Below are 25,709 nucleotides of genomic sequence, written 5' to 3' on the forward strand. Positions count from 1 at the left end.
GTTGCTCTGGGCAGAAAGTCAAGGACTGGTTTGCAATGAGCCTTGGGATGTCCGAGTCCCAGTTCCCTTCCTGGGGGAGGGCACCTGTGATCGGTAGATGCTTCCACATCTGTTGGAGTTGTCAGGGGGACCCCAGAGCTGCATCCCAGAGCGCCAGATGTGGTCTGGGACCCCAGAGTACAAGTGCATGGCTTGGAGTCCCACATTTTTTAAAAAAGTATTTATTTATTTGGCTGTGCTGAGTCCCAGCTGCAGCATGAGGGATTTTCAGTTGTGGCATGCAAACTCCTAGCTGTGGCATGTGAGATCTAGCTCCCCAACCAGGGATCGAACCCAGGTCCCCTGCTCTGGGAGCTCGGTGACCCAACCCTTGGGCTACCAAGCAAGTCCTTGGAGTCCCCATTTTTGAGCAGCCCTATCTTCTTGTCCTCAGTGGTGGCTTCTGTGTAGAGACCTGGCTCTGTCTCTGACCTCTGCCCTAGGTGATCACAGCACCTGCTCTGTTAGATACTGTGCTGGTCAGCGATGTCTCTGGGGACATCGGGGGCATGTCACGTCTGGGGAAGTGGAGCCCGGGGAATGGTCCACAGGCTGCGAACGTCCTCGTGCTTAGCTGCAGGATGCTTCCCACCCACCTCACCTTCTTCCTCCTCCTCACCTCTGCCTCCTCGTCTTCCACTATTGATATTTGCTTTTTAAAAATCCCATTGAAAAATGAAATAACATTTAAGAACTACATATAGAAAATAACATTTAAGAACTACATATAGAAAATAACATTTAAGAACTACATATAGAAAAGGGAGTTCTCTGTAGTGCAGTCACAAAAACGTAGTCACAGTGATGGTTTTGCTGTGTTTCCTCCACGCTGGCCTTTGGTAGTCCCTCGAGGGACACTCTCCCTCAGTCAGGGCAGCTTTGCCACCTTTGAGGGTGTCCTGGGCTTGCACAGGGCTCTTTGTCTGGAGGGGAGTGGGGGTGGGCAGGTAGATTCACTCCTCCAAGCGGGTCATGAGGAGGGTGCACTTCCCAATGTCAGAGTCCTGCCTTGGAGGTGGGCCAGTAGGAGCACAGGAAGGAGCCGAGGCCTCCAGGGTCCCCCACGACCTCCTTGGTCCTCCTGTCTTGCACCACGGCCTCCACGGATAGTCCTGCCCCGCTGTTTCCTTCTAGCCGAGGTAGGTCCGTCCCTTGGCGACTTCACTCCTGACGTGTTGACCTTGGGCCACTTGCCTTGCCTGTCTGGGCCTCAAGGTACCCTGAAGTGTGGGGCGTGATCCTTACTGGGCGGGGTTGTGTAAGGATGAAAGGAGACAGCCTGGCATCTGGAGGGCTTCAGCAGTGCCTACCAGCTGTGCGGATGTAATGCCCCTTGCCTACAGCGGGCCCAGGGCTGTCTCATGGCTCAGTCCTAGGAGAGGCCCACACACTCTTATGCCTGTGAATGCCTCCCTGCCCTGCCCTGACTGAGCAGTGCATAGCCTTGGCCTGGAGGTGATGTTTCAGGGCCTGGGACTGAATACTGAGAGTCCAGGAGGAAAGCCTGCCGGGGAAGTAGGAGAGCGAGGAGTGACTATTAAAGGGAAGAGTCTAGTCTTTGGACCTTGTTCTAGAGGAGAGTGGGCAAGGGTGGTGGGGTGACCTGGGCCGTGGGGAGGAAGTTGCTCGTTGCCATCTTGGTCTCTTTGGAGAGAGGTGAGGGCTGAAGGCCGAATGTGGGGTCAGGACCTACTGGCCAAAGCCCAGAGGATAAAGGCTGAAAAGAAAGAAAGGTGGCTACAGATTGCCAGGGAAGATGACCTGAAGCTAGTGCTGAGACTCCAGGGGCCAGGAGTCCTGAGCAGGAGACCTAGGACGGAGTTTTGCCGTGTGGCTAGAGCTGCTGGGGTACCAATACACTGTCCCCAGGGAACCGAGCCTGGTGCCCAGACTCTGGGTTGTTTGGGCACAACCAGGAGGGTCGGTAGGGATTGGTGGAGGGCCCTTAGTTTTGGTAGGATGCCACAGGCCACTCCTTCTTTACAGAAAAATGGCAGATGCTGGTTGAGCAGGTGTGATGTGCCAGGCACCATGGAGGAACTCAATGTACACGAGCTCTTTTGTTTACTCCTCACTGCAGCTCTGTGAGCAGGCGTCAGAATGGGGAAACTGAGGTTCAGTGAGGTTTAGTGATTTGCCCCACTTTTCCCAGCTAGGAAAGAACTAGAAACAGGGTTCCAATCACTTCAAAAATGTCTACTAGACCATAAGCTCTGTGAAGGCAGAGCCCAGGCCAGTCCTGTTCTCTCTGCCCCGATACACAACCAGCTGCCTGGCACAAGCAGGACGGAGCGGATGTGGCCACGAGGGTGGAGACAGGCCCAGACCTGCATGGTTCCTTGCGCGCACCTGTCATCTCAGGCGCTCCACTGGCCGTTTCTCTCTGCCCTGCCCGGGGTGGTTCTGTTTGCCAGTAGGGCAGACCTTGGGTAGACAGCACCCTTCTCCCAGCTGTCTCCCAGACACTCTAGACCCTGAAATTGTCGAGTCACATGTTTTCCTTGGATTTTGATAATTGGTGATTCATGTTTGCAAGGAAGGCAGGAAAGTGACTCATGCCGATTTAATAAACCTAAGCATAGTCTCAAGAATCAGCTGATAAATCGCAGACTGGCAGCCCACTCCCCCATGCCTGCCAGCACCAAGCACTCAGAAATCACCAAGTTCAACAAGCCTGCAGAAAATTCAATCTCCCCAGCAGTGTTTTCCTTATTTGAGCTAATAGCACGAGGCACCTCTCTTCTGGCACCACGAGGTGGGCCAGGGGGCCCTGCTGCCTTCCCTGGGGTCCCGTGGGAGGAGGCGCAAATGCTTCACATGGGGCAAGTTCCTGAGGCTTCAACAGTGATATGAGTTGCTGGGACATCCCAGGGTTTACCTTGTGCTCTTGGATCCAGCGGCTGAGCCCCTGGGGAGCCAGCCTCATGCCCCAGCTTCTGAACGCTGGGGTAACGTGAGCAAGGACCCCTTCCCCGCAGAGTAATGAGAACAAGGCCAACAGCCACCGCCCTGGCCTCTCTGGGCCGTGTCAGGACTAACACACCTCGGTCAGTTGTGCGGAGCTCAGGTTACTCGATATAAACAAGCGGAGGTGAAACGTGGCAGCCCAGAGGGGCAGCCCAAGGTGGCAGGGAATGCGTCATTTCAGACAGCTCTCCAGCGACGGAGATGATTCCTGACATCTAGCAGGTATTAACTCGGGAGTTAATCCTCCTGGGTTATGGTTCTGCGTGGTCTCCACATATCTCTGTTCCAAAGCACTTAGGCCAGTGGGCTGGAGAAAAATTTCAGAGATCCACTAGGTCAGCATCAATGCAGAGATCCTGTTACCGTCCGCATGCTCTCATTCAGGGCTGAGTCCTCACAGAAGTTCCAAAGGAGGGGGTGGGGGTGCCAGGCCATGAGGAATGGGGGTGCCCTCTTTGGATGTTAGGGGTTTCCTAAATCTGGTGGCTTTTCTGGAAGTTCTTTGGTATTCCCTCCCCATGTTTACTGAGCCCCTAGTGGGGAGTCAAGCTCCATGAAGAGTCCAGCCAGAGGAACCAGGATTCTTCCTTGGTGAGTCTGGTACTTGGTTAGGGTCCAGTCTTCCCCTCCCTGCTCATTCCTCCCTCTTTCTATTCATCTATCAAAAAAAAAAAAAAAAATGGATTGACTGTGATAATGTAAAGCATTATGTATGTATGTATGTAAAGCATTTAGTGTCATGTCATGACTGGCTTGGTGTTAGTTTTTATTATCAACATTCATATCATTGCTATTATTTAATATCTATTGCATGCCAGGCAAAAAAAAGGTGAGTAATGCTACAAATTGGTGAAAGGACTGCACAAGAGCTGGAAATCATCAAGACAGTCTAACCTCACCCCTCACACTGCAGGGGGGCCTAGCGAGGCCCTGAGGGATGCAGAGACACAGGCTAAAAGGGGTTTCCCCAGGAGAGTGCGGCTGTGCCTAGAACACAGGCCTCCTGCCACGGCCTGCAGCTGCCACACTGGGATGGCGTGGTCTGAAGACGCTTCCTGAAGTGAGTGGGTCTTAGGATGAGCTTTAGAATAACAGTAGGAATGAGACCAGCAGGAGAGAAGAGAAGAGAAGGGGCTGAGTGCCGCCTGGCCCCCATAGAGGGAGGGGGCTACAGGTGTAACCACAGCCATCTGTGTAGCATCATTTGAGGAGACCCAAGGAGGCTTCGTTGTCTCCACATTACTCTGTTATTACCAGCAGGTGCTTCTTTCTGGCCTTTGCAAATCAGAACTGTTGGGGTTGGGGCTCAGCCTGCTCGCCTGTGTCTGCTCATGCTCGGAGAGGGTGCCCATGGGTCCCGGCTGCAAGCCACAGGCCAGGAGTGGATTCCTTAGGGAGAGGAAGCCCATTCAGTCCTAATGTGCCATTAACCCCTGCATTTGTTTCCTCGGGCTGTTGTAACAAATTACCGGGAACCTGGTAGCTTAAAACAACAGAAGTTTATTCCGTCAGTGTTGGAGGCCAGGAGCTCAGAATGCAGGTGTTGGCAGGGTTGGTTGCTCCCCCAGTCTCTGAAGGAATATCTGTTCCATGCCTCACATGTAGCTTCTGGGGGCTGCTGGCAGCCATGGGCTTTCTGTGGCTTGGAGTTGTGTAACTTGTCTCTGCCGCATCCATCTTCATGTGGCCTTCCCTTCTGTCTGTATCTTCTCCTCTTCCTTTAAAGGCACTAGTCATTGATGGATCCAGGGTGACCTCCTCTTAACTGGATCTGCAAAGACCCTTTCTCCAAATAAATTTGTTCACAGTCACAGGTTCTAATTGGATCCAGGCTTACTGATGGATCCAGGGTGACCTCCTCTTAATTGGATCTGCAAAGACCCTTTCTCCAAATAAATTTGTTTACAGTCACAGGTTCTAGGAGGCCACCACTCCATCCACTACGCCTCTAAAGAAGTATGAAAGTGTGGCTCCAGAGATGGGTTACATGGTAAATTTTGATGGCATGAGGGGTTAAGTCTGGTTGAGACACAGATCTGGGGGTACCAGGAAAACTCCCAGAAGTGTTTGGCCTTGGGTGTAGGGATTTTTATTTTTGAGACTGAGAGTGCAGCTTAGAAGTGCTGATCAGGGGCATATGGGCATCCAGCAGAGCCTGTTGACAGAGCCCACCATGTTGGGGATGGAGTGTTGTGACCACAGCCTGCTCTTGGAATGGTCCAGAGCAGTGCAGTCCAGTAGCACTTTCTACAATGATGGAAATGTTCTTTATAATCCTAGGCATCTGATACAGTGGCCACTAGCATGTGTCTGCTGAGCTTTTGAAATGTGGCTAGTGCAATAATGGTCTTCCCTGGTGGCTCTGATGGTAAAGAATCTGCCTGCAATGCTGGAGACCCAGGTTCGATCCCTGGATCAGGGCGATGCCCTGGAGGAGGGAATGGCCACCCAGTCCAGTATTCTTGCCTGGAGAATCCCATGGTGAGAGGAGTCTGGAAGGCTATAGTCCATAGGGTTGCAAGGAGTTGGACACAACTGAGCCACTAACACAGCACTAGTGCAACAAAAGGACTAGATTTCACTTCTATCTACTTTTAATACACTGTATTTAAGCTTAAGTAGACCTACGTGACTAGTGGCTACCTATTGGCCAGCACAGCTCCAAAATATCTTGATTCGACCCTTTCCCCTCGTCTGTTCTTCATTTCACTATCAAAAATACATTTCATCATAAAGAGCTTAAATTGCTCTTTTGCTTTTTTATGTGTGTAATGCTTATGTTTTAACTTTTGGCTGAGGTATAGAGGCCAGATGGAGGTAACTGGTTTTAGACCCAGTACAAGAAAACGTGGCTGGCTCCTTGAGTAAAGGGAAAAGAGCGGTGTTTTCTATGGACACTCTTGCAGTTGACGGTTGCCTGGTCGTTAAGCTGGAGATGCAGCTAGAGAGGCCGTGGTGAAATGTATCCTTGCTGGCAGCGAGGAGGTTGCCTGGCAAGGTTGCTTGGAGCCTGAAGAAAGGGGTGATTGCCCACGTCAACTCCTCTGGCCCACTTTTGGGAGTCTATGAGTTTGGACTGCTTTGCTCCTTTTCTTGGCTTCTGGAAAGCCACAGATGAAATTTGTGTCTTACAAAGCTGTGTGCGCTCAGTCGCTTCTTTGCAACCCTATGGACAGTAGTCCACCAGGCCCCTCTGTCCATGGGATTTCCCAGGCAAGAATATGGAACAGGTTGCCATTTCCTACTCAAGAGCATCTTCCGACCCAGGGATCAAACCTGCGTCTCCTGCAGCTCCCTCACTGGATTCTTTCATCATGAGCCACCAGGGAAGGCCCTTATGGAGCGGTTTCTCCCAACCCCCTCCTTGTTTTCCCAGTTCCCCAGATGGACACTGCATACTGTCTTACTTTAGAGTGAGGATATTTATTTTTGTACACTGTTTAGACATGATCTTAAGCAACACTTCATTTATTTACCCATTCACATGTTTTTGACCTTCTGGGTGAAAAATAAAGCATTTTCCTGAGAGGAGAAAAATCTCAGAGGAGGCAGTTCTTGGGGTGATGGGTTCTTGATAGGACATGTGTGGGCTCACAGCTCATCTCTCTTCTTTCTCCTTGCTTTTTTTTTCTGGCTTGTGCTCATCTGAGATGGTGGCTCTGGTTCTCGAAGCGTGATCTGCTTGCCCTCCTCCATGCTCATGCTTGACGGGAGCTCACAGGTCCAGGCTGGAAGTCACAGGCCAGGCATAGAAGACGTTTCCAGTGACACAGGCAGAGCAGCCTGTTTTAGGTGGGGAGCTGTGGAGGAGGATGGTGCGCTGGGTCAGGCTCACACCGCTCTGTGTACACGTAAGACACAAACGAGGGATTTAGAGGTGAAGAGTCCTGTGAGTGTTGCTAGGCAACCCTTCAGCTGGGTCTGGAGGTAACATAATCTCTGGGAGCAGCCTGGTAGGAGGGCCTCCTAAGGACAAAGCTGAACTTCAGAACCACCGCCTTCTGCGCCTGTTCCCTCCGGGGCTGCCTCTGGGAGGGAGTGAGAAAGGTCAGCAGAGCCACATTACATAAGCCGCACGGGTGACTGATGTACCCATGGATTCGTTATTGTTCTGTCTTCTTTTTCTCATGTATCTATTTGTACCCCACCTTGTACAAGAGAGGGTCTGAGGTGGTTTCAGAAACACAGCTGCTATAGCAGGATAAACATTAAATAAGGGAAGAAACTGGGGTAAGGGAGAAGAAGGATGAGGAAACGGGTGGGACCAGTCACTCAGCAAGTATCTGCTGAGTTCTGAGTATGTGCCTGCCTGTGCAGATAGAGCAATGAACGCAGCAACCACAGTCCTCCACTCCCAGAGCTGATGGTCCCATAGAAGAGGGGTGAGAAAGAAAGACCACAGGTCCAGTGCTCTTTTGGGGGGTAGACTATGCATTAGACCCTGAGCCTCCTAGTGGGCGAAGCTAGAGGGGAACACAGTTACGAGGGGCTGGGTGTGTTCTCTGTGTTGTTTGTGTGGGTAACAACAGAGCCGCAGTGATGAGCTTCACTCTCCTATCCTAGAAGTGCAGTCCATGGCAGGGTCCTTCTACCCTCTTGCTTCTCCTCCACTGCCAGCCTCATTTCAGGTGCCAACCTCCTGCCTGGGTTCTGAGAGTCAGCCCAGTGACGGATTTTGCTAAGCAGTTTGCCTGAGGCCCCACAGCTTCATGACTCCACTTTGACCCCTATCTTTGACTTCTTCCAGTTTGGTATTTATTATTATGCTTTCTATAGTGGGAGCCCCACTTGCTCATAGATTCTGAAGAAGCTTGATCATTCAGCCCCTGGCATCTCTTTGGGAGGGAGGTGGAATGTCCTTACCCCCTTACATCAGCAGACCAGGGTCTTCCCATCATCTCATGGATGGGTGAGGTGGCTTGTTCTTTGAGTAAAAATACTGGCATGTAGGAATCCATCTTTCCAAGGCAGCCCTTTTGTTTGTCTATTTATTTGTTCATTCCTCCAACAAATATTCTTGGGCATGTTAGGTGTTGTGTGTTAACCACCCATCATCTCTCCTGTCAAGGAGTCCAAGCTTTAGTTGAGGAAGAAGGATCAGTACATGTGAGCCTGCTGTGCAGAGTGGGGAGGGTTTAAGTATGAGATAGAGTGCTAATCAATAAAGCAGAAGTAAAAAATATAAGCAGGCTAAATTCATCCATACTGTATAACCACTTTATATGTCCTGGCCACAGATCAACCCTCATCCTGAGCACCCCTCCACAGAACTCACCCTATTTGGGCAAAGTGAAAGTGAAGTTGCTCAGTCGTGTCTGACTCTTTGCAACCCCATGGACAGTAGCCTGCACCAGGCTCCTCCATGCATGGGATTTTCTAGGCAAGAGTACTGGAGTGGGTTGCTGTTTCCTTCTCCAGGGAATCTTCCTGACCCAGGGATCAAACCTGGGTCTCCTGCATTGTAGGCAGACGCTTCTACCATCTGAGCACAGTCCACCTGAAAGTGCAAACGTTCAGAATGCAGTAGACCCTGTACAAGTTAGCCATACAGAAGCAGAAAGGGCCTCACCTCCTTTGTTCTTGGAAGTGTACTTCTGTTAATGCAACCTTAACTTGTCAGCAGCCTAGTGATATGAGACAGAGCCTAGAACAGGGAAGCCTGCAATACCAGCCTCTTGTACAAGCTGTGCCTTCCGAAGTGAGCCATGCTGAGGAATGCTGAGGGAATCTTTCTCAAGGACATGAGGGCAAGTGCCTTGTGTGTACTCCATTAATGAATGCCGCCCATTCTCAGGTTACAGGAGCAGGGCTCTTGGATGGATTTCAATGTTTTGATCCCTCTTTAAAGAAAGCAACCACAGCTATTCCAATTATGAATTCTGAAATACCATTTTGCAACCATTGGGGTGGGAGACGATTGGGCCCCTGTGTTATCATACCATGCATCTCCCAGAGATAGAGACCTGCATAAGTAAAACCATATTTCTGTTTTCCAAGATCCAAGGTACCAATCCCAGGGACTGTCAGGCAGGCTCAGGAAGCAGCGCGTGGGGAACATTCTCAGACTTGGTAAGTGGCTGGCCTGCTGATAGAGGAGATTAAGGTGCTTTTGATCTCTTTGGCCCTAATGGCAACGTCTTTAGTTTTTAAAGTGACTTGGGAAAGTCTTCCTTTGAACAGCCAAGAGACTGCTTCAAGAAAGGCAAGCCCTATTCTAGACAGATTGTCGGGGAGGTTATGCTGCTGAACTGTAAATGTAGTTGCATGAATTTTTCCTTCCAGTTCCTTAAGAGCATAGATTTAGCCTTCAGATCAATTAGCTGATGACCCACAGTGCACCAAGGCTCTGCAATCCCTCCCCAAGTCGGGTGGTCAGTGAAGGCCTCAGGGCTCTCCCTGGCTAGTCCAGCTTCCCTCTGCATTTGGACTCATCTGCAGGCTCATCTTACTTGGGGCCACTGCTCTGCTGCCACACTCTGCAAACCTCCGTCCAGTCTTGGCCCTCTGCTCACTGGAGGGAGGCTATTCCTGAAGGCAGTAGGGTGATGGAAGGACATTCTGGTGACACAAGTGGGAGAGTGGCATTTCCTGGTGGAGGGTTTGTGTGAAAAAAGGGTGTGTGTGTGTGTTGCTCTGACCCTGGATGTATGGAGAGCTACATGAATTAGAACTCAGATGTCAGATCATGAACATAAAAATTTTAGTTTAAGTAAACATTTAATCCCTTACTACTCCTTTGTATAATGGAAGTTAAAAGTAGACTCTAAAATCCAGACTGCTTCGGTTAAAGTCTTCATTTCTCTAGTTATTAGCTATGTGGCCTTAGTCAAGTCATTTTATTTCCCTGAACGTGAATTTCCTCATCTGGAAAACAGTATCTAATTCATTGAGTTGTGAGAAATAAAATCATGCATATGTAACATACCACCTGCTTTACCTGCTCTGTGATACTGTGCTACTGGTTACTTTACCTGCTTCATGGTACTACAACAGATGTTATAGTTATTCTAATGTTATCCATTCTGTCTTTGATTGCACACAAATGCCTTACCCTATTACTATTCATAAGCTCTATGTGCAGGGAGTTACGGGACTAAAGGAAAAGGGTAAGGTTTGATTATAATTTCACTAGAAAAGAATAAATGTACAAAAAGTGAATTTGTATCTAAGATCTTATAAATACATACTGAAAGAGAGAGGTCATTAGTTACTCATATTTATATTTAATGAGGGCTTCTGCCCAGTATATAAACAGTTGGAAGAGAACATTACTGCCACCCTAACAATAAGAACAAGCTAGCCCATTTATAAAATCATGCATGATTACAGTCCAAAGGGTAGCAGCCCTTTCAAGAAGAGGTGGGACCCACGAGTGTTTCACTGTGGGCTGAGCTGCAGGAGGAGGTAACCATCACAGAACCAAGTGAGACGGAAAGAGTTTAAATTTAAAGGAATTTTTAAGAGCCACGTGTGGGTTAGCATAACAGTTTAGAATTCTTGGAAGCTCCAGACTTGGGTGTGTCTTCGTACTCACTTTTGTCCATGGACTTCTACTGAGAACTCACTAGGAAGATTGGGGTCAGGACAGGAGAATGGACAGAAAATTCCCTGTGGTATAGGTACATGAGACCTACCCAAGTCTGTAGTTTAAGCAGGAGAACCAAAAAAATACTCTCCCATTTCCTGACCTTTCAAGAATAGGAGGCAGAAGTTATCTGCCACTGGGGGAGGGTAGGAGTGTTGAGAGACCCCCACCCTTGAGGAAGTATCAGACAGTAACTGTAAAATAACCATCATATGTTTGTCAGAGAATCTAGTAGGAAAGGTGGCAACATGGATGAACAGATACAGGATTTCAGCAGAGGGATGGAAGTGTGTGTGTGCACATGTGTGCACTTAGTCATGTCCAACTCTTTGCAACCCCATGGACCGAAGCCCTCCAGGTTCTTCTGTCCATGGAATTTTCCAGGCAAGAATACTGTGGAGTGGGTTGCCATTTCCTACTCCCGGGGATCTTTCCAACCCAGGGATTGAAACCATGTCTCTTGTGTCTCCTGCATTGGCAGGCAGATTCTTTACCACTGTGCCATCTAGAAAGTATATTAAAAACAGGTCTAAATGGAAATACTGGAGATGAAAAATGGGATGTCAGACATGAATTCTGTTGGTGTGCTTAGCAGATGGGACACAGCAGAGGAAAGACTCAATGGAGACATGTCAATAGAAATCATCCAAACTGAAACAAAAAGAGAAAAAAGAGTGAAAAAACAAAACAGAGCATTTGATCTAAGGGAGAACACCAAAAGGCTAACACACTTTAACTGGAATCCTAGGAAAAGAGGATGAGAGCAAAAAGGTCAGAAAAAAATATTTGAAGAGATAGGGACCAAACACTTTCCAAAACTAATGGAAAACAAACAAACAACAAACCCCAAACCATCACAGTCTGAGAAGCTTAGAAAATCCCAGGTGGGATCATAGTCAAATTGCTGAAAAAGGATAAAAAATTTTCTTATGGATTTATCGCAGACTTAGAGGAACAATGACAAGAATGAGAATTGACTTTTCATCAGAAATTGAGGTCAGAGGCAATGGAAATGCCATCTTTAGAGTGCTGCATGGAAAAAACAAACACAACAAAACCTGTCAACCTGGAAACCTATATCCAGTGAAAATAAACTCCAAAAATGAGGATGAAATAAAGATATATCGACACAAGTAAAAGCCGAAAGAACCAATCTCCAGAAGAGCAGGACATGCTAAAAAGGACTTCTATAGACTAAAAGAATAATTTCAGAGGAAAACCTGGTCCCATGGAAAGGAGTGGGCCCAAGAAGGAGTGAATAGGTCTATAAATTAAAAGGACTTTTAAAACTTAAAATCAGTCATTTGAAGTAATAATGACAAAGGAAGATGGAGGTTTATGGTCTTTTAGAACTAAAACCAATGGCAACAGGAGTACAAAGGGTGGGGGCATTGTACTTGGAAATGTACTGTCCTTAGTTCTTAAACTATTCAGGAAGTAGTAAAATATGTTTTGAAAGTAAAGTGATAAAGATAAATGTGTAATCTCTGGAGAAATCACTATGATGCAAAAAAGCAAGCCTAACATGTCAATTGTTGTTGTTTAGTCACTAAGTCATGTCAATAGCAGATGTGAGATGAAATACTAAAAATACTAATATTAAAATACTAAAAATATTTGTTTCATTCCAAAATTCAGGATAGGAGTAACAGAAAAACAAAAGGTGTAAAGGCCTAATGGTACTCAAAACCCGAATTTGGTATATTTAAAACAAAAATATATAAATAGTTAATTACATGCAAATGGATTACACTTCCCAATTAAAAGGCAGAGATGGGCAAACTGGATAAAAATGCAGGACCCAACTATATGTAGTTTACGGGAAATACACTTTAAATAAGTCACAGACGGAAAGTACAAGGTTGGGAAAAGATACCATGCGAACACTATGCTTAAGAAAACAGTTGAAGCTCTCCTAATATCAGAATGAATAGACTTCAAGATGATAAAAAGATAAAAGGGGCATTTTATAATGGCATTAAGTGTTAATTAATCAAGACATAAAAATCTAAAAGTTGTTGTATAATAACAGAGCTCCAAAATATGTGAAGCAAAAACTGACCGAGCTGAAGCTGAACCACAGCTGAGGAGTGTGAGACTCTTCTCTTTGTAACTGATGCGTTGAAAGATTGGTGAGTGTATAGGAGATCTGAACAGCACTGCCAATAGCCTGACCTAATGTACATTTATCTAACATTCCATCCAACAAAAGCAAAATGCACACACTTCTCAAGTGCCTATGGAGCATTCCTCAACCTAGATCATAAACTAGACCATAAAACAAGTCTAAATAAATTTCCAAGGATTGAATTTCTAAATGTTCTCTGAACAAAATGGAGTCAAAGTAGAAATCAGTGACAACAAGATACCTACAGAATTCTTCAAATATTTGGAAATGAAACAGTACTAAATAATGGACTAAATAGTCCATGAATTCAAAGAAGTCACAATAGAATTACAAAATATTTTAAATTTAATGATAATAAAAAGGTGACATCAAAATTTGTGAGATGCATAATTTTTAAAGGGAAATGTATAGCTTTAAATGATTATCTTAGAAAATAAGAAAGATGCAAAATCAACTACCTTTGTTTGCACCTTAAAATGTTAACAAGAGATAAGCTAATTAAACCCAAGTAAGAGTGGAAATCAATGCAATAGAAAACAAATAATAGGAAAATCAGCAAAGACTAATGTTGGTTTGTTAAAAAGAGTAATAAAAATGATAACTACCTAGGAACATTTATTTACTGGATACAGAATTTCAGTTTTGCAAGATGAAAAGTTCCAGAGATTGGTGAATATACTTAATACTGTTGAACTGTAGCCTTAGAAATGATTGTGGAGGTAAATTTTATATTACATATATGTTTAACCATAACAATTTTTATAAAAAGGAAAAAAGAAGACACAAATTATTCATAAACCAGGAATAAAAGATGAGCTATCACTAAGGACATTAAAAGGCTAATGAGGTGATATTGTGAACAACTTTACAGCAAAAGTTGTACAAAACATCCTGTTTCTATTAATACAAAGTAGCCAACATTCAAAAAACATCCATGTCATCAGTGACATATTACTTGAAAAACATAACCTGCAAAAGTGACACAAGAAGAAATAGCAAATCTAAACCCTATACTCACTAAAGAAATTGATTTGGTAATTAAAGTTTCCAACAAACAAATGTCCAGACCCATATAGTTTTTCTGGTGAATTCTTTCCAATATTTAAGGAAGCGCTAATAATCAATTTGTGGCACCCCACTCAAGTACTCTTGCCTGGCAAACCCCATGGACGGAGGGGCCTGATGGGCTGCAGTCCATGGGGTCGCTAGGAGTCGGACACGACTGAGAGACTTCACTTTTCACTTTCATGCATTGGAGAAGGAAATGGCAACCCACTCCAGTGTTCTTTCCTGGAGAATCCCAGGGACAGGGGAGCCTGGTGGGCTGCCGTCTATGGGGTCGCACAGAGTCGGACACGACTAAAGCAACTTAGCAGCAGCAGCAATAATCAATTTTACATAAGCTATTTCAGAAAATATGGTATGAGAGTATACTTCCCAACTTATTTTATGAATCCAGCGTTACTTTGATGCCAACACCAGACAAGGGTATCAATAAGAAAGGAAAATTACAGATCAAAGTCCCTTATTAACATAGGTATGAAAATCCTTAAAGTGTTAGCAAATGTAATCAACAATATATAGAAAAAGGGTAGAGTTCATCTCAGGATGTAAAGTTGATATACTATTATCAGATCAGATCAGATCAGTCGCTCAGTCGTGTCTGACTGTTTGCGACCCCATGAATCGCAGCACGCCAAGCCTCCCTGTCCATCACCAACTCCCGGAGTTCACTCAGACTCATGTCCATGAGTCAGTGATGCCATCCAGCCATCTCATCCTCTGTCGTCCCCTTCTCCTCCTGCCCCCAATCCCTCCCAGCATCAGAGTCTTTTCCAATGAGTCAACTCTTCACATGAGGTGGCCAAAGTACTGGAGTTTCAGCTTTAGCATCAGTCCTTCCAAAGAACACCCAGGGCTGATCTCCTTCAGAATGGACTGGTTGGATCTCCTTGCAGTCCAAGGGACTCTCAAGAGTCTTCTCCAACACCACAGTTCAAAAGCATCAATTCTTCGGCGCTCAGCCTTCTTCACAGTCCAACTCTCACATCCATACATGACCACAGGAAAAACCATAGCCTTGACTAGACGAACCTTTGTTGGTAAAGTAATGTCTCTGCTTTTGGATATGCTATCTAGGTTGGTCATAACTTTCCTTCCAAGGAGTAAGTGTCTTTAATTTCATGGCTGCAGTCACCATCTGTAGTGATTTTGGAGCCCAGAAAAATAAAGTGACACTGTTTCCACTGTTTCCCCATCTATTTCCCATGAAGTGATGGGACCGGATGCCATGATCTTCATTTTCTGAATGTTGAGCTTTAAGCCAACTTTTTCACTCTCCACTTTCACTTTCATCAAGAGGCTTTTGAGTTCCTCTTCACTTTCTGCCATAAGGGTGGTGTCATCTGCATATCTGAGGTTATTGATATTTCTCCTGGCAATCTTGATTCCAGCTTATGTTTCTTCCAGTCCAGTGTTTCTCATGATGTACTCAGCATATAAGTTAAATAAGCAGGGTGACAATATACAGCCTTGATGAACTCCTTTTCCTATTTGGAACCAGTCTGTTGTTCCATGTCCAGTTCTAACTGTTGCTTCCTGACCTGCATACAAATTTCTCAAGAGGCAGGTCAGGTGGTCTGGTATTCCCATCTCTTTCAGAATTTTCCACAGTTTATTGTGATCCACACAGTCAAAGGCTTTGGCATAGTCAATAAAGCAGAAATAGATGTTTTTCTGGAACTCTTTTGGTTTTTCCATGATCCAGCGGATGTTGGCAATTTGATCTCTGGTTCCTCTGCCTTTCCTAAAACTAGCTTGAACATCAGGAAGTTCACGGTTCACATATTGCTAAAGCCTGGCTTGGAGATTTTGAGCGTTACTTTACTAGCGTGTGAGATGAGTGCAATTGTGCGGTAGTTTGAGCATTCTTTGGCATTGCCTTTCTTTGGGATTGGAATGAAAACTGACCTTTTCCAATCCTGTGGCCACTGCTGAGTTTTCCAAATTTGCTGGCATATTGAATGCAGCACTTTCACAGCATCATCTTTCAGGATTTGGAGTAGCTCAACTGGAATTCCATCACCTCCACTAGCTTTGTTCATAGTGATGCTTTCTAAGGCCCACTTGACTTCACATTCCAGGATGTCTGGCTCTAGGTCAGTGATCACATCATTGTGATTATCCGGGTTGTGAAGATCTTTTTTGTACAGTTCTTCTGCATATTCTTGCCATCTCTTCTTAATATCTTCTGCTTCTGTTAGGTCCATACCATTTCTGTCTTTTATCAAGCCCATCTTTGCATGAAATGTTCCTTTGGTATCTCTGATTTTCTTGAAGAGATCCCTAGTTGTTCCCATTCTGTTGTTTTCCTCTATTTCTTTGCATTGATCGCTGAAGAAGGCTTTCTTATCTCTTCTTGCTGTTCTTTGGAACTCTGCATTCAGTTGCTTATATCTTTCCTTTTCTCCTTTGCTTTCCACTTCTCTTCTTTTCACAGCTATTTGTAAGGCCTATTTGATATACTATTAAAAACCAATCAAGTTGATATACTATTAAAAACCAATCTGTATAATTTATCATGTTAGTTACAGAAGAAAATCATCTTTGCATAGATGCAGAAAAACCTATGGACAAATTCTGGTATTTATTCATGATAACAGCCTTCCCTGGTGGCTCAGATGGTAAAGTGTCTGTCTACAATGAGGGAGACCTGGGTTTGATCCCTGGATTGGGAAGATCCCCTGGAGAAGGAAATGGCAATCCACTCCAGGACTGTTGCCTGGAAAATCCCATGGACAGAGGAGCCTGGTAGGCTACAGCCCATGGGTTCGCAAAGAGTCGGACATGACTGAGTGACTTCACTTTCACTTCTTTCTTTTCATGATAAAAACTCAGCAAACTGGGCATAAAAGAGAGCTTTCTTAACCTAACAAATGGTATCAACAAAAAAACCTACAACTGATATACTAATTGGTAAGTGAATGCTTCCTTTCAGAGGCTAAAGACAAAGTGAGGATGCCTCTTTCACAACTTCTACTCAACATTGTACTGGAGGTCTTTGACAAGGCAATACTATAAGCAAAAGAAACAAAGGACATACGGATTGAATAGGAAGAAGTAAAACTGTCTTTGCTTATAGGTGACATGACTTTATACAAAGAGACTCCTAAGGATTTTTGGAAGATGAGTAGAGCTTAATTAATTAAGTAGTAATTAATTTTGCAGTAGTGAAAGATAAACAGAGTTATGATTCCATATACTAGAAATGAATAGTCGACAGTAAAAAATTTTAAATAACATTTACTGTAGCATAAAAAATCAAATATTTAAGTGGGCAATTTTTCCTTTGACAAAGTGATCTTAAAATTTATATGGAAAGAAAAAAAGGCCTAGAATAGCCAAAACAGTATTGAAAAAGTAAAACAAATTTGGAAGACTTATCCTACCTGATTACAAGACTGACTACATAGCTACAGTAATCAAGACAGTGCAGTACTGATGAAAGGGATAAATGGAACAGAATAGAGTCTGTACATGCGCCTACAGATATATGGTCCAAAGATTTTTGACAGGAATGTCAAGGAAATTCAATGGGCAATGACAATCTCTTTAACAACTGGTACGGGAACAATTGGTTATACTTTTAAAAAATAAAAGAACTTTGGCGTCTATCTCTAATCATGTATAAAAGTCAATTCAATGTAGGTCACTGACCTAAATGTAAAAGGTAAAGCAGTAAGATGACTAGAAGAAAAAAAACAGAATTTTTTGCAACCTTAAAGTAAGCAAAGATTTCTTAGAGAAGTCACAGAAAACATGAACCATAAAAACAGAATCTGGTAAATTGAATTTCATCCAAATAAAAAATTTAGGCTCATCAAAGACATTGTTAAGGGAATAAATAGGTTAACACATATGTCTGACAAAAGACTTGCATCCAGAGTATAAAAACTCTTTAACAATTCAAGAATAAAAAGACAATTCAATTAAAAATGGGCAAACAGTTTTAATAGAGACTTCACTAAAGGAGATAGGCAAATGTATATCACCCAAAAAATAAGCACCTGAAGAAGTGTTCAGCATCATTATGTTTGAGGGAAATGCAAATTAAAATTACAGTGAGTTACTACTAGTTATCCACTAGAAGTTATCCACTGACAGGGTTAAAGTGAAAAAAAATTGATAACATGAAATGTGAGAGAGGAAGTAGAGGGACTAGAACTGTCCTGCATTGCTGGTGAGGGTATAAAATGATATAACCACTTAGGAAAACTGATTATTCTCTTTAAAAGTTCAAAATACATTTACCCTATGACCTAGCAATTCCACTTTCAGATATTTACCTGAGGAGAATGAAAACACATTTTCACAAAAATTTTTGCATCAGAATGTTCATAGCGAATTTATTCATAAAATTCTGAAACTGGAAGAGAGCCCAGGTATCTATCAGATGGAATGAATGACTGAATGGATAAACTGTGGCACAGTCGTATGACAAGTTATGAGCAATATAGAGGAATGAGCTTCTAATATACACAGTATCATGGGTGACTCTCAAAACTGGAATGAGTGAATGAAGCTAGATACCAAAATAAATATACTATGTAGTCCATTTATAAGAAATTCTAGAGTAGGAAAAACTAACCTATGGTAACAGAGATCAGATAAGTGGTTGATTCTGAGGGTGAAAAATTGAGAAGAGGTGTGGTATACTTTCTGGTTGAGAGAAATGTTCCATGTCTTTGTGTATATTTTTCAAAATAGATTGAACAAAACACTTAAAACCTGAACATTTCACTTTATGGAAATTATATGCTAATAAAAAATATGGGATTAAAAAATCTTTTTCTTTCGCTAGACTTCAAATCCCAGTTACCAGATTTGAAAGTACTGTATTTAAAATAAATCAGTGACACTCTCTAACATAAATCACAGCAAGTTCTATGACCCACCTCCTAGAGTAATGGCAATAAAAACAAAAATAAACAAATGGGACGTAATTAAACTTAGGAGCGTTTGCACAATGAAGGAAACTGTAAGCAAGGTGAAAAGGCAGCCTGCAGAATGGGAGAATATATTAGCAAATGAAACAAATGACAAAGAATTAATCTCTAAAATGTCATTCAGCTCACTACCAGAAAAATGAACAACCCAATCAAAAAGTGGACCAAAGAACTAAACAGACATTTCTCCAAAGAAGACGTACAGATGGCTAATAAACACATGAATAGATGCTCAACTTCACTCATTATCAGAGAAATGCGAATCAAAACCACAATGAGGTACCATCTCAGACCGGTCAGAATGGCTGCTATCACAAAGTCTACAAACAATAAATGCTGGAGAGGGTGCGGAGAAAAGGAAACCCTCTTACACTGTTGGTGGGAATGCAAACTACTACAGCCACTATGGAGAACAGTGTGGCGATTTCTTAAAAAACTGGAAATAAAACTGCCATATGACCCAGCAATCCCACTTCTGGGCATATACACCAAGGAAACCAGAACTGAAAGAGACATATGTACTCCAGTGTTCACTGCAGCACTGTTTACAACAGCTAGGACATGGAAGCAACCTAGATGTCCATTAGCAGGCAAATGGATAAGGCAGTTATATGTGGTACATATACACAATGGAATATTACTCAGTTGTAAAAAAGAATGCATTTGAGTCAGTTCTAATGAGGTGGATGAAATTGGAGCCTATTATACAGAGTGAAGTAAGTCAGAATGAGAAACACCAATACAGTATATTAATGCATATATATGGAATTTAGAAAGATGATAACAGTGACCCTATATGCAAGACAGCAAAAGAGACACAGATGTAAAGAACAGACTTTTGGACTATGTGGGAGAAGGTGAGGGTGGGATGATTTGAAAGAATAGCATTGAAACATGTATATTACCATGTGTAAAATAGATGACCAGTGCAAATTTGATGCATAAAGCAGGGCACTCAAAGCCAGGGCTCTGGAACAGCCCAGAGGGATGGGGTAAGGAGAGGGGTGGGTGGGGGATTCAGAATGGTGGGGACATATGTACACCTGTGGCTGATTCATGTCAATGTATGGCAAAAAACCACCACAATATTGTAAAGTAATTAGCCTCCAATTAAAATAAATTAATTAAAAAATAAGTTAATGGTATAATTATATTTTGATGGGCAAATGCTATGATAAAACTATTGTAAACCTAATTTGAAATATTTTATGAGAGCTACATCCTGTAAGCCTGTTCTTTAGCAGCAGCTCTGCTCAAACCCTGGAGAAGGTGATGGCACCTCACTCCAGTACTCTTGCCTGGAAAATCCCATGGACGGAGGAGCCTGGTAGGCTGCAGTCCATGGGGTCAAAAAGAGTCGGATAAGACTGAGCAACTTCACTTTCACTTTTCACTTTCATGCACTGGAGAAGGAAATGGCAACACACTCCCGTGTTCTTGCCTGGAGAATCCCAGGGACGGGGGAGCCTGGTGGGCTGCCGTGTCTGGGGTCGCACAGAGTTGGACACGACTGAAGCAACTTAGCAGTGGCCACAGCAGCATGCTCAAACCCAGATCTGCCCACTCAGCCTTCCCCTGGGGAGAGGAGAACTGGGTGGCAGGTGAGAGGCAGCCCCTGCCGGCCTCGTGGTGAATAGGCAGAGTGTCCACAGAAATGAGCTTTAGTTGTATCTGTTAATTATCTGCTGCTGAATCTGGAGCTTATGAAACCCTGTTCACTAGACTTCAAAAGCTGGTGAGTCGGCTCGGTTATCTCTTTGAGGAACCCACTTTATCCCTCTCGCCAATCTGTGACAGCAAAGATTTGGTTTCATTGCAAAATTGTCTGGCACGATGGCGTCAGGCTGACTTGGGAAGGGTTGGAAAACAGTGATGACTCAGAGCTCTGCTGAGGAGCATCTAACCCACCTATCTCCTCTGCATGCCTTAGCCTGGTGAAGGAGGGGGCAGGGTGGACCTGGCCCCCATGGGAAGGAGGCTCCAGAGGCCTTGCAGAGGAGTGGGGCTAAGTCCTCCATCCTTCTGTGGGAGCAAACCTCTCAACGTAGGCTGGGAAGGGTAGGGTTTGTTTGCTTGCTTGCCTTTCTTTTTTGGTCTTTGGTAATAGTTTTCATTGACTTTCATTGACTGCGGAGTCAATGAAAACTGGATTCCTTTCCTCAGCTGGTCAGGGTCAGCTTTGATTCTGGGTTTTCCTTTTCCTATCCTTTTATTAGAGTGAAATGAGGTTCTGTATCAGGTTCTTAGGTGAGAACATATTTCTGTTTGTTCTGCTTTCCTTGTTTTCCTTACTGGAGTAAGTGTTGTTTTCCTAAAATGACATATATATTAATTCGTTTACATGTTTCTAAAACTAAGGACGTTAGTTGAATTTATTTGTAGACAAAAACGGAATGAAAGATTGCTTTCCTACTTGTTTTTCTGCTCCCTGGCATTAATTTCAGAAGTTAAAAATCTGGGTTGTTGCTTCTTGTGCTAACAATTCCCATCTCACTAAATCATGGCACAGATGCAAAGTTTCAGTTTAATTTGGATTCTGGTATTATGCTTACGGAGGTAAAGGAAGACCCAGGCTTCGTAAATCTTTTTTTGTTTTTCCACTTTTATTTTTACATGTAGCTAGACTCAAAGTTTATGTCCATTTAGCTGACCTTTTCAATAGTGAGAGCTATTTTATAAGGCAGCAGAAGTGAAAGTTATCAGCAAGACTGGGTAATGTACAGTATTTATGAATGAACGTGCAAAAACCAACCTGGGGGTGTAAAATGTGAGGCTGTACTCAGGCAGAACTGCTTGTGACTTGAGCCTTCTTTGCAGTAAAGCATAATTCATGCTGCTGTTAGCCCTTAAAACAGGAAATAATATACCCATTTAACTTAATCACAATTTATATTACATGTGCATATTTCTAAACAAATGTTGTAGATGGAGAGTTTGGTAGCAATAATATTTATGAATTACACTTTTAGTTAGCAAAGGAAATGTGTGACCTCTTACATTTGGTTTGACATTTGAATTTGGTGTTCAGTGCATTTGACAGGGGTGATGGATTCTCATTAGCTCAATGTATAAACAGGAAATGCTTCCTTGGTGAACAGTTATTAATGTGGGACATCCCTGAATTTGAATTTTTAGTTGCTTATTCTGGTCCAGACTATGAAACTTATTTAATGTCTCCCTTTCAAAAAAATAAAAATAAAAGGAAAAAACAAGCTTTTAATATTGTGGCTTGACAACCTGAACACGTGAATGCCAGGTTCTGAAAAACAAAATGGTTGGTGAGCGGGTGGCAAGTAAGGCTGCAGGGATCTCACACACAGGGAGTAGCCCCAGCAGCGGGCGGCCCCCACGTGGCTTCGGCTTGCCTTAATTTCTAAATAAGATAACCTATAGGAATTAGAACATGACGTGGGGGCAGAATGGAGTAAGCTCCTACTTAACCTTTATCCAAACCAGGATTAAAGCTGTTCGTGCAAACCGGGAATCAGAGCCCATTTGCAATGTGACTTCAGACAGAAATTTCATCTTGAGTTTTCAGTGCTAACTTGCGATTCAGCGACAAGCCTATGAAACAGGAGCTGAAGGGAAAGATGCAGGAAAGTTGGGAGAGGCATCCAACTTCTGATGGGTAGGAGGAAAAGCCAGGCCCGTGTGCCAGCGTCCGTGGTGGGCCTGACTCTTCTGAGTCATGCTTCGAATCTAATTAGAAGTCAGTTAGAAACCCAGAAAGTGAAGCTGGCAGGCCCTTAATCTGTATTTCAGGTCTGCAGAGGGGGAAAGTAGCATTTTTATTGTTGGAGGTCAAAGTTTAAATTTAGTTTATATCAGATTACCAAAATATGCTTTCGGTAAGGTTAGATTCTCATGCTCGGAGAGAGTGGGACTGTAATGAAAGCAAACAGGGCCAGAGATAATCCCATTACAGATGAACTCTTCACTCGAGCCTCAAACATTTGGGAACCATAATAACACCATCTCAGCAAGAAGATAAAGCCGAGCGGGCGGGAGCCGAGAGGGAAGCTCACTGAGCCCCCCTATTCAACATACCCCCCTTTCCCTTATTCCCAGAGCACACCCTGCTCCAGCTTTTTAGCTCACAGCACTTGGAGAAATGACTTACTTATTAGTTTTTCTGCTACTTCCACCCCTAAAATTTAAGCCCCGTCTATGGGGTCGCACAGAGTCGGACACGACTGAAGCGACTTAGCAGCAGCAGCAGGGTAGAGATTGTTTTTTTCTATTTTGTTAGATCACAGCCTGGCTCATAAGAATCTCTCACTAAACACTGGTGGAATGAATGAAGGAAGCTCATTTCCTCTGAGCAGAAAGTGAAGATTTTAAAACCAAGATAGGGAGCCAGCCCCTTTGGGTTCTGAAAGAAGTGACAATTGCCCTAGGAGGAGGAAGGCATCATCATTCCTGTGGGTTCTAGAAGGAAAATCATGAGGCTCAGATTGGAGGTTGCCGGCTCTAAGTCTGTGAGAACAGGAGCCATGCCCGCCCTGGTACCCAAGGCCTTGCACCCTGCTACGGAGGCTCAGTAGCTGGGAACAGAGCTGGACAGAATGAACGAGGAGTTGGGGTTGGAAGAGCCCTCAGTTGCACGTCTGGGAGATAGTGTGTGTCTCTGCCCCAACCTTTCAGGACAGTGAATCAGTACAGGCTGAGCGGGACCCCGTGAATACTGCCGGTCACAGACTGGACGCAGATGGGGATGAACCATCCAAGGGCTGAGGAAAGAAGCTGACAGGGCGGGATGTGTCTCTTTGGAGCCAGCTTTGCTCTCCCTGCTTAAAGTCCCGCCAGGACATTCCTGAGCTTGAGACAAAATAAAGCATCACCTTTCTCCACTAAGGACGTGCCCGTGGGAAGACCACGTCCCTTCCTCACGCCTTCTTTCAGAAATCATGTGAAATAGACCGACGACTGCTTCTGCCTCCAGTGAACATGATTTGCAAACTACCCTTTCTCCTCCTTCCCCCATGGAAATAATGGACAGCCTGTCCTCTTCCTTCTTCAAATACTCTCAAGAATATTGGTATGAATCCCTGTTTTCTTTTGGCCTCTTAGAACAGAACCTTATTTATCAGTTTGTGAACTCCAGACCCCAGCTCTTTCCTCCCAACTCCTGGCAATGTTATCATTCTACCAGCCAGCAAGGGGGAAAGCCAGAGGCTTCTGCAGCAAAGACCAAGTATACAAAGCAATATGAAGGGGTCACTTACTCATTGAAGCCTCTAACAGAGGATTGTGAGCCACACAGGGCTGGTTGCTACCCTCAAGCCGCTTAGATACCAGCTGGGAAGATCGCAGCCTCCACCTGTGTGCTTCTGAGGGAGGCAGGTTGACCTGAGGTTGGCGTGGTGATAGGAGCCAACCTGGTCCTGGCGTGAATACCGCTCTGTGACCCCAGAGGTGAGCCCTGCTCCCTGGTAGGCCTCCCAGACTTTCAAGAGCCTGCCTTTGGCTCAGCTTTTGGGACAGAGAGCAGTCTTGCCTTGAATCATTCCCCACAGACCCGGTCCTCTGCAGGGAAACTGAAACCTGTCCTTTGAAGAGGCAGCGTTCAGACTGATGTGCAAACTCTCGATGGCCACTGCCACCTTCTGAAGAGAAGGGGGTGCAGCAGGCCGAGCTCAGGAGGCACGTAGAAGCATCCACAGTGTGCCAGGCCTTTTCCTAGACCCCAGCCTCTAAGGGCAGGCTCACTCACAGCCCGGGACCTTTCGTTTGCGTCGGCACTGCTCTTGCACTCCCTAGTCCTCCATTTATCCAAGGCCTTCCATCCTGAAACCCTGGGAAACCTCCACCATGAAGCCCTCCCTGAACACCCCAGATCCTGTCTGCCCCCGAATCTCTGTGGATTTTAAAATTGTTCTCTAAGGACTGTGTGCATTTTGTCCCCCTGAGCTCTGTGAGCTCCCTGAGTTCAGGGGCAGTGCTACTTCTCTGACCATGCCTTAGTTAATTAGTACAAGCCTTAGTATTTATCGGGCTTCCCAGGTGGCTCAGTGGTAAAGCATCTGCCTGCCAGTGTAGGAGACTGTGGTTCGATTCTTGGATTGGGAAGATCCCCTGGAGGAGGAAATGGCAACCCACTTCAGCATTCTTGCCTGGGTAATACCATGGACAAAGGAGCTTGGCAGGCTACAGCCCATGGAGTCCCTAAGAGTCAGACATGACTAGGCATGCACACACATTAGTACTTATTAAGCATGTCTTGAGGTTCAGCTATCACTTTGCCTTTTTTGACTTTGTTTTTGGAATGATTAAAAACTTTTCTACTTAAAAATATCTTAAAAGAGAGTGTTTTGCCTATGTTCTCCTCTAGGAGTTTTATAGTTTCTGGTCTTACGTTGAGATCTTTAATCCATTTTGAGTTTATTTTTGTATATGGTGTTAGAAAGTGTTCTAGTTTCATTCTTTTACAAGTGGTTGACCAGATTTCCCAGCACCACTTGTTAAAGAGATTGTCTTTAATCCATTGTATATTCTTGCCTCCTTTGTCAAAGATAAGGTGTCCATATGTGCGTGGATTTATCTCTGGGCTTTCTATTTTGTTCCATTGATCTATATTTCTGTCTTTGTGCCAGTACCATACTGTCTTGATAACTGTGGCTTTGTAGTAGAGCCTGAAGTCAGGTAGGTTGATTCCTCCAGTTCCATTTTTCTTTCTTAAGATCGCTTTGGCTATTCGAGGTTTTTTTGTATTTCCATACAAATTGTGAAATTATTTGTTCTAGCTCTGTGAAGAATACTGTTGGTAGCTTGATAGGGATTGCATTGAATCTATAAATTGCTTTGGGTAGTATACTCATTTTCACTATATTGATTCTTCCAATCCACGAACATGGTATATTTCTCCATCTATTAGTGTCCTCTTTGATTTCTTTCACCAGTGTTTTATAGTTTTCTATATATAGGTCTTTAGTTTCTTTAGGTAGATATATTCCTAAGTATTTTATTCTTTCCGTTGCAATGGTGA

General features: G+C 44.2%; 1 protein-coding gene and 1 long non-coding RNA gene across 7 annotated transcripts in view; one reads left to right on the top strand and one right to left on the bottom strand.

Moving 5' to 3' along the window:
- The window catches only part of LOC147369394 (uncharacterized), a 259,997-nt gene that overhangs the window by 139,388 nt on the left and 94,900 nt on the right, over positions 1-25,709 (top strand). Inside the window, exon 1 of one of the 6 annotated variants that reach the window (XR_015167439.1) lies at positions 20,162-20,459. The exons of 4 other annotated variants lie outside the window; for them this stretch is intronic. The gene's annotated coding sequence lies outside the window, so the exon portion shown is untranslated. Of the gene's footprint in view, positions 1-20,161; positions 20,460-25,709 lie in introns of those variants that run through there. One more of the 6 variants, XR_015167440.1, reaches the window with a different exon arrangement.
- LOC147369396 (uncharacterized) lies at positions 6,413-24,230 on the bottom strand. The gene is made up of 2 exons (XR_015167444.1): positions 23,950-24,230; positions 6,413-6,847 (listed from the first exon to the last, which is right to left on the bottom strand). It is a non-coding gene; the product is annotated as an uncharacterized LOC147369396 (long non-coding RNA).

The sequence above is a fragment of the Bos grunniens genome, chromosome 7 (assembly GCF_055505025.1).
Source record: "Bos grunniens cultivar Pamir isolate PY7600 chromosome 7, Bosgru_T2T1.0, whole genome shotgun sequence".
NCBI lineage: Eukaryota > Metazoa > Chordata > Mammalia > Artiodactyla > Bovidae > Bos > Bos grunniens.